The sequence below is a fragment of the Macrobrachium nipponense genome, chromosome 42 (genome assembly GCF_015104395.2).
Source record: "Macrobrachium nipponense isolate FS-2020 chromosome 42, ASM1510439v2, whole genome shotgun sequence".
Classification (NCBI taxonomy): domain Eukaryota; kingdom Metazoa; phylum Arthropoda; class Malacostraca; order Decapoda; family Palaemonidae; genus Macrobrachium; species Macrobrachium nipponense.
Window position 1 is genome coordinate 27,164,319 of NC_061103.1, and position 9,047 is coordinate 27,173,365.

Below are 9,047 nucleotides of genomic sequence, written 5' to 3' on the forward strand. Positions count from 1 at the left end.
TATATACATTATGTATATATGTATGTACTTATACATCTAAATGATTTTTAAAACTATACATTATTTGTAAGAAAATTATTAATAGTAAATATTATAGATATACATTACCCAAAACGTAATAAATCTTTCAATCTATGTATTTATTTTGGGAACAAAGGGTTATTTACCCTTATGCGCAAACCATTCCCAAATATGTAAATATATCAGGGCTCAAAACTTTTCCAGATCGTCATCAAACAGATATACAAAAGTACTACATACATGCATACACAATCCCGGATACACACACTATATAATATATATATATATATATATATATATATATATATATATATAATACATATACATAACATATATATCTATCTATATATATATATATATATATATATATATATATATATATATATATATATAGAATATATAATTCATAAATTATCTTAACAAAAAAAACACTTACCACAGTTCTTTTTGTCAAGGACACGCACTGCACAGCTGCTAGGTAAATCATGAAGTTCCTGTGAGGGGAAAAAAAATGAAAAATAAATTAAATTTACGTTCTGTAAAATATGACTAAAGGATCCAATCAAAGTTAAAAAGATAATTAGAAAACTTTTAACATGGATAAAGAGTTTCCAGAAGAAACGTAACTATTTTAAAATTTAGTTATTCCAGGGTTACAATTAGATAATACTAAAGCATTTAGCAAGCATTCAAGAACCACAAGCTTCCATTTATACAAACTCCTAAGGTACGTAATCAACATACTTTTTAAATAAATATATACATACTACATACATTAATTATTTATATTTACAATATATATAATAATTATAATATTATATATATATTAATATATATATATATACATATACACATATACATACATTACGTACATACATACATGCATACACACACACACACACACACACAACATATATATATATATATATATATATATATATATATATATATATACCTATATATTATAGATTATATGTTATATGTAATGTTGTATGTATGTATATGCACACAAACATACATATACAATTTCACACTTTCACCTTTTCATTCTTCTTTGGAATTCAAGCCAGATAATTACGATGCATTTTCTTTTACATATATGCATACATAAATACCTTATACATACATACATACATACATGTATATTATATATATATATATATATATATATATATATATAGTGTGTCTGTGTCTGTGTGTTAAAGCATTTTTGTTAAATACATAATCTCAAACTCAATGAACTGGAAATTTCTTGAATTAATAGGAGCCAAGAACCAAATTACCTCTGCTGCAAAATTCAGTCAGAAATTACTCAATGGGAAAAATTTAGTCTGAAATTATTCTGCCTTCTTATGGCTGGTAACAAATGACAGAGACCCAATATAGTCAACACATTGTTGGTTTGTCTTCATATTTAAGTTGAAAATCTTGTTCCGGTTTCAGAAAGGTTTTCTTTGTTTAATAATCAGGACCTGGTGTCTTTGTTGCTTCGGAACTTTGCAATGCTGAAAAACAGATTCGACAATCTAAAGAGGTAATCAATACAATATATAAAATTTCATTAACTATCAGAGTAAATATGGTATATACATGCAGGTTTAGATTAGTATTGGTTTCGGCAATGAGTCGAATCCCCTGAAATAGTGGAGGTTGATCTGATGAACTGAAGACATGCGGCTGGTGAACACTTATGAAAATATTTATTTTTTATGAAGTTAGAGAGACGCTTTCAACCTGCAATTGCAAATATTGATTAGGGATTATTGGTGTTCCCTGTAATGATAGCTGCCCTTATTTCAGAAAGGCCACTCTACTTGTTTGAACTCCTTAGCTTACATTGAGGAAACAGCGTAGAAGTGTTTGCTGAAATTAGGAAAAAGAAATTGAAGTATACGTAATGCACTAGCTTTGAGGCAATACCCAGATCCTTGACTAACATGACTGGAACTCTGCTCCTATAGAGAAAACTATTGACTGTGAACAAAGGGATCTGAGTTCTCAAGTGTTTCCATGAAACCGGAATTCACAGCTTGGCTTGCATTCCTAACATAAAAATTCTTAGAAGATCACTAACCATTACACCTCGTGCACATTTTCGCTTACTCCCTTACAAATTACTTTGTTGTTGTTGTTGTTGTTGTTGTTGTTGTGGGGGCGGAAGAAAGCCCTATAGAAAAGATGTTTCGAGTTGAGTTACACATACAGGAATTTTAGGATAGGATATTTATGATTTATCTATTAATAGGAAAATGTAAAAAAAAACAGTACAGAACAATTATTTATAATAAAATATAGCGTATTTATTTTAATTATCGCTGGTGAAACAAGGTTCTATTTGACCGTCGATTTTAAAATGTTTTAATTTATTTGGTGCACTGAACTTAGGCTATGTTTCTGTTCAATTATTTTGTGTTTCCACTTATAACTGAGAGTATATGAACGTGGCTAATTTGAGTCCTTTTTATTTGATCCTTGTTGTTAGTATGAGTGTTAATGATGGAGACCACTTCACGTTAAGTTAGGAATATGATGTGTACAAATTCTGTATGAGGGGAAAAATCTTGCAAGCGTCCCGAGTAAGCTGGAGGTCGCATCATGCCTTGTTGAGAATACCAGCATGAAATCTTTCTCATGGAAATTCTTGACAAGGTAAAGGAATTCATTTCAAGTTGAATTCACAAATGGGAACTGGTTAAAATTAAAAGGGTTCGTAATGCACTTTTGACTGACGTAAATTTAAAACGTAATCCTTTCAGTCCACTTTCGTTGATGTTATAGCTTTCTTTTGTTTTCACTTATATACCAGATAACTTAAAATATCAAAAACCATTTGTTTGTAAATATTCCACGATATTGTTACTTTACCTGTTCACATTTCCATAATTCGACTGTATTAATAGAAATGTATCTTAAAATATTTTACGTAGTTGAAACTCATGCAATAACGATCAACATTATTTTTTACACAATACTTTTTTTCTTTGAAACTAAAACTAACTCGAGGCAATAAAAAGTGATATTCGCCGCTCATGAAGGATTTTCTTTCTCGGTCTTCATGTATTCAGTGCAAAGCAATAACTCAGCAAAAAAATAAATAAATAACAAAAAGTAAATAAATAACAAATATCAAGTTAAAGTCGATAATTTTGTACATGAGCAGAGCTGTATTTTTCAGAAAAAAGGGAGCTTTCCATCGTTTGCAAGACAGTTCTCTTCAGTGATTTTCACTTATTATTTCCAGTCACAGTATAGTGCTGCACCATAGTATTATTATTATTATGGTGCTCAGTAAGACGTAATAGAAGGTCAAGAAAAATACAGAAAGAAATCTCACTTATTAAAAAAAAAATAATAATTAATAGGTAAAAATTTATTAAAATGCAAGGAGAATAAAATTGAAAAAATACTCACAAAAACCAATATTCAAGAGATTTAACATTAATACACAAACATAGCTAAATATGTTTAATCACACACACTTGCACTGATCTCTCTGAATCCAAATTAGCAAGAGGAAAGAAAATGTGATTATTTCCCTTTCGTGCTTGCACTTCCTCTTCGCTGGTCATATATTCAGAGCCCTTCTACCCAAAACCTTTCATGCCATTTACATCACGATTTTTCCTTATTGTAAAAGGGAGACGCATCCAACTACCCCCCAACCCCCACCCCCCCGTAATCATCTTTCTTACTTTAAGGAGATTTTTGCCCTCCTTTGGTTTGCCGGACTGGAGGAGTAACTAAATTGATGGCCATCCCTTTGCTTTTCCAATCATGAGAGTGTTAAAGAAGTATTTTTAATGCTCTCTCTCTCTCTCTCTCTCTCTCTCTCTCTCTCTCTCTCTCTCTCTCTCTCTCTGAGTAAATTTACATTTATTGTACTAGTAGTAATAGAAGTGGTGGTGGTAAATATATTCGAATTCATTTGCGTTTATTTTCTTTTACATTCATAAAAAAATCTGTACACAACATTAATTTGCAAAGCCTAAATAGCAAGCTTATTGCGATAAATATACACAGTAAAAATTGCATTAATATCACGTTTTACCACAAAGGACATATAAGGAGATATAATAAAGCAATACCATCATGACAAGCATAAAAGATACCCTTCAAATTAATACCATATATAATCAAGTGAATGGACTGATATATAATACACATATATTGCAATAAAAACAGAAGGGAAAAATACAGCATGCACAATTCAAAAGTATTAATGATAACATAAAAACTGATAATTAACTTAAAAAATGAATAGTACATTCAATTTTCAGGTTCATGATTTTGTAATCAAGTAATCTAAAAGTCAGTGATGAATTCATCACGCTCTGATGCCTTAAAACTGTAAACCACGCTCTGATGCCTTAAAATTGTAAACATCACTGGATATCGACTAATGAGTTATTTTTGCACCTACATTTGAAAACAATTTTCATACGATCACAATAATTTGATTGTTTAAATGTGCAATACATCCAAGAGGCAGTAGGCAACATTCATCTGTTATTATACGAGTTATGGCATATGAGTTATGGCATCTGTTATATGGCATGAGTTATATGAGTTATGGCATCTGTTATTATATGAGTTATGGCACTCAGAAGAGAATAGTGCAGAACTTGATGTGTTTAACGAAACACCTCCAAAAGGTGTTGTAAATGAACTAGATTTAAGTCTTCAAATATGTTTTCAATATGAATTGCAAATGACAAAGGTTGTAGTATTAGCATATATAAATGTAATTTACATAGAGTCAGCTTGCTTCTAACATTGTTTACTTCAGTTGCTTTCAATCACATGATTAGGATCCTTTTAGACAATAACTTCAGCTGTTAACGTTCCACAGACAAATTTAACTTTTATTCAAAGTCAGAATACATATGTTGGGTGGACTTAATTAGATATAAGATCAAGATAAGAAGAAAACATTTGGGTGGACTTGATTAGATATAAGAACAGGATAAGAAGAAACATTTCTCAAATATGAACGCAAATTTTGATATTGAGACTGACACAGCAAAATCTGAACCAGCATCTTCATTTAGTATTACATTTTCAACTTATTTAAAGATAGTTCAACGAGACCATAAACAGAACTCACTTGCTTTTACAATATAAGAAAGACGCAACCGTGGTGAACTATAAAATTATTTTCACTGTCTCTGATCAAACGGAACTTGAACCTTACTGCTTAGCATCTTTCAAATGTATCGAATCCCTTCAGTAAAGTAATAACAATAGTTATTATATATTCCTTTAATACTATTCCATTCTTCTCCACCGAGTGATTTATTTAGTAGTAACGCCAATCTGTAAAACTTGAATTATGGAAGAGCCTTAACTCAACCCCCCCCCCCCCTTTCACAATCCAATCCCTCCATAAAAAAAAAAAAAAAAAAAAAAAAAAAAAAAAAAAAAAAAATCCTTCAAACAATTGGTCGAGCAAAATTATATCTGTGATTACGAAAACCTCTTCATTTTAGTTCCTGTCTGAACATCTTAATGAGCTCATTTTCCTTATCACCATTTTGCTGACTCAGAGGAGAACATTTTAAAAATTTTGTGTTCCCAGTATTTTCTGCTGCGGTGATATTTCTCCTTTTAGCACATCCCTCACGCCTTTCAGCAAAAAAAAAAAAAAAAAAAAAAAAAAAAAAAAAAAAAAAAAAAAATCCTTTATCCTGTTTAAAAAATGAATTTCTCCACGGTAAAAACGTGGATTTAATGCATTATTAAATTTTCCTCGGCATATTCTCATGTCCAAAAGATTGTAAAGGTTTTCCTGGGTTATTTTTCGCGCATTTATATTACTACCTGGAACGGCTAAATTTTACCATCCGAACGTATTACCTGTGGCCACTGAATGCTTCCAATATCTACAAGACAGATATAAGTTTTATAAGATGGATATAAATTAAATTTCTTGGCCTAATAAGGCTCTCATTACACCAATTAACTTTAACAAAAAACGATCTTTCAACATTATGCTTCAGAGTAACATATACTGGATTGTCAGATTCTCCAGCTTCTGTGTGACTTACGTAATTCCAGCTGACATACCCAGTAATTGCTGTTATTATAGGAACTGTCATTAGCACACTCATTATCGTTATTAACACTGCTAGAATTGCCATTACCATAAATCTTATTAGGACCATCATCATTATGACGTTTTATTATTATAATAATGTAGGAGAGATTTCCCCTCGCGCTCAAATTACAGCTGATTGGGGTATAATCCGAGTAATATGGTCTTAAGGAATCCTCCAATTATTAACATCGGTATCGAGACATCCATTGTAAGAATTACCAAAAACAAGCAAATCTACGCATGCCTTGGTAGCTCTTAAATCACAGAACACGAATAAATTAAGTTTAATCAATCTGTTCCACTATGGCAAAGCACACAAGGATCTCAACTGTATCAAAATCTGTAAAAAAAAAAACTGTATAAAAAATCCTCCAGATTAAAATATTATATATTTATCAACAAGTACGTATATAAGCCATACTTGCTGATAAGAATTTATAAGTGGTAGTTTCCAAGTTCACGTTGTGTCACCACAGTTTCCCGCATATTGCAGTTTCTATAACATTATATGAAAACGACATTTAGCTCACAAACCCAAAAGAAATTAGTTGGGTTTCATTCTAATTTTGTTAGAAATCAAACCTGTATTATTTTGCCAGATTAGCCTATTCCTCATCAGGAGACACCTAGTTTACAGTTGGAATTTTATCGAAAGAAGTGCCTGGAATGCCTAATTATTTTCAGTATTATTATCAGTTATGTACAAAGACAGTTAAACAACGTCATATCTGTCAGTACCTGAGCCTCTTGATCGATTATTCCTCATGAAACATTCAAAATTATATGTATCTGCGAATGAATATGATAATTGGCCTCTAATCCACTACCAGTCTCAATATTGTCTTTGATGAAGTTCACCAATGATGACCACATTATTGACAGTAGTGTTTATTAATATCACTTCAGGCAATGAAATTTTGGTTTATTTTCTTTTCGTCCTTTTCTGTACCTCCGCCTTTCAAGAAGAATAAATGCAAATAAATAAACTAATGGTCTTATTTTTAGCATTTATTCATTACTTTCACTTTTCTTCTGTTCTTTCATTTAGTAGAATAAAGTTAAAAGTAACGAAAGTATATCTTGTCACGATTTTTGCAAGAACCTCCTCATTGATATACTCATGCTCATGAAACAGCTTTAGGACCATGGGTGGTGGTGGTGGCAGTAGTAGTAGTAGTAGTAAAAAGAATAGTGTTATCAGTAAATGGAAATAAATGCTAATGACAAAAATACCATCATTTATTTATGGTGATACATATCAAAGTGGTGGCTTTCAGATTACTATACCATAACAAGATGTAAAATAATATGCCTAACACTCAGAATGATGTACTCAACTTCTACCAAACCTTTTTTTTTTTCAGGACGCCTCGAAAACTAGCCTATCTGGTGCTTCGTCATTTAACGAAATATATTCATATAACATGCACATGCCCAAAATATATTTCAGAATGAATGCAGTAATGATGTCTAACGGTATACGAGGGTTGTTATATGCCAGCATGGTCCTCGTGAACATACTGGCCTATTCATACGAATACAAAAGCAGATTCACCATAACAGAGGAGCAATCAAAACATTCGAGATTAAGATAACTTAAGGCATCGTTGGTAGAATAAATTAAAAACCGCATTGTCACTTCTCCGCTGATGGGGACAAAAACATTTTTGCGTCCTTCCATGAATATAGGCTGGTTTGCATACTTATGGCTTTTCCATTTGCATTCAATAAAACGACTAGCCACTCTTTTCCTCAATCTTCTTTTATTCAACAGCATCGCTCCATTATGCATGCGTATACATCACGTATTGAAAGGACTAATTTACTGGTATTCACCACATAATATCATTAAAGATTAAGAGACTCTGCACTTCCAGTCCTTCTAAGCAATTATTCATTGCACTGTCGTCTTACTATGTCATAGGATGATGAGAAATGCGCGCGCACACACAGAGATATATAATATATAATATATATATAGTATATATATACTATATATATATATATATATATATATATATATATCCATTATAATTATCTGAACATTTTACCAATGAATTCGAAATAAATTTCAAACCGCGTACGATGACAAAAGTACATATTTGATCGCATAAATATTAAACACAATACAACTTTTTCCTCGGCAGTGTCCTGGACTGAGCTTCTTTATTGAAGGACTTTATTTCTGGAATCCTCCCTTCCGAAACTTCATTAAAGATAATGGGGTGTCTCACAAGGAGCCTTTGTACTACCTGAAGCGATTTCAACAAACTTTACGGATTAGAGCCTTTGAGTGTCAGAGGCAGATAACTCGCCTCACCACAACACACAATCCCCCCACCCCCCCCCCCCCCCCTCCCCCGCACACACAACACCACACAGACACGGACAAAGAATCACTGCAGCAGAGCTAATAATAGCTACGCCTACAGAAGACTCCGCTCTCCATAGGCACAGATGAAGTTTAATTTCAGGCGCTCAGCCGAAGATTAGGATATCGTTGGACCATAATAAATTAATTTATTTCGGAGATCATGAATTTTAGGACAATGAAATAAACTTGAAATATACATATGCAGATGTATAGATAATCACTGGGGGGGGTGCAGGGGGGGGGAAGGGGGGGGGGGGTGGGAAAGAATGACATAGTAAAGAGTACTAACAACATAGATAATAAAGTCAAAGCAGATGAAAGCTTCCTGTATCAAAGAACCACAAAAGGACTTAAAAGCTTCTCGCTTCCTCTTTTGTGTGGCGCCGAAATGTCACACAATACGAATTGGAAGGACAACTCAGACGGTAGAAAAAGAAACAGATACACCCATCCATCCACCACCCGCCCACAAACCACACACAAAACAAAACACACACACACACACACACACACACACATATATATATATATATATATATATATATATATATATATATA

The 9,047-nt window shown here is 32.2% G+C and overlaps 1 long non-coding RNA gene across 3 annotated transcripts in view; it reads right to left on the reverse strand.

Annotated features, from left to right (window-relative positions):
• Positions 1-456: 456 nt before the first annotated feature.
• Positions 457-9,047, reverse strand: part of LOC135213029 (uncharacterized) — a 106,857-nt gene continuing 98,266 nt past the window's right edge. For all 3 annotated transcript variants that reach the window (XR_010314063.1, XR_010314062.1, XR_010314061.1), the window contains one exon: positions 457-515. This is a non-coding gene — a long non-coding RNA (uncharacterized LOC135213029). The remainder of the gene's footprint in view (positions 516-9,047) is intronic.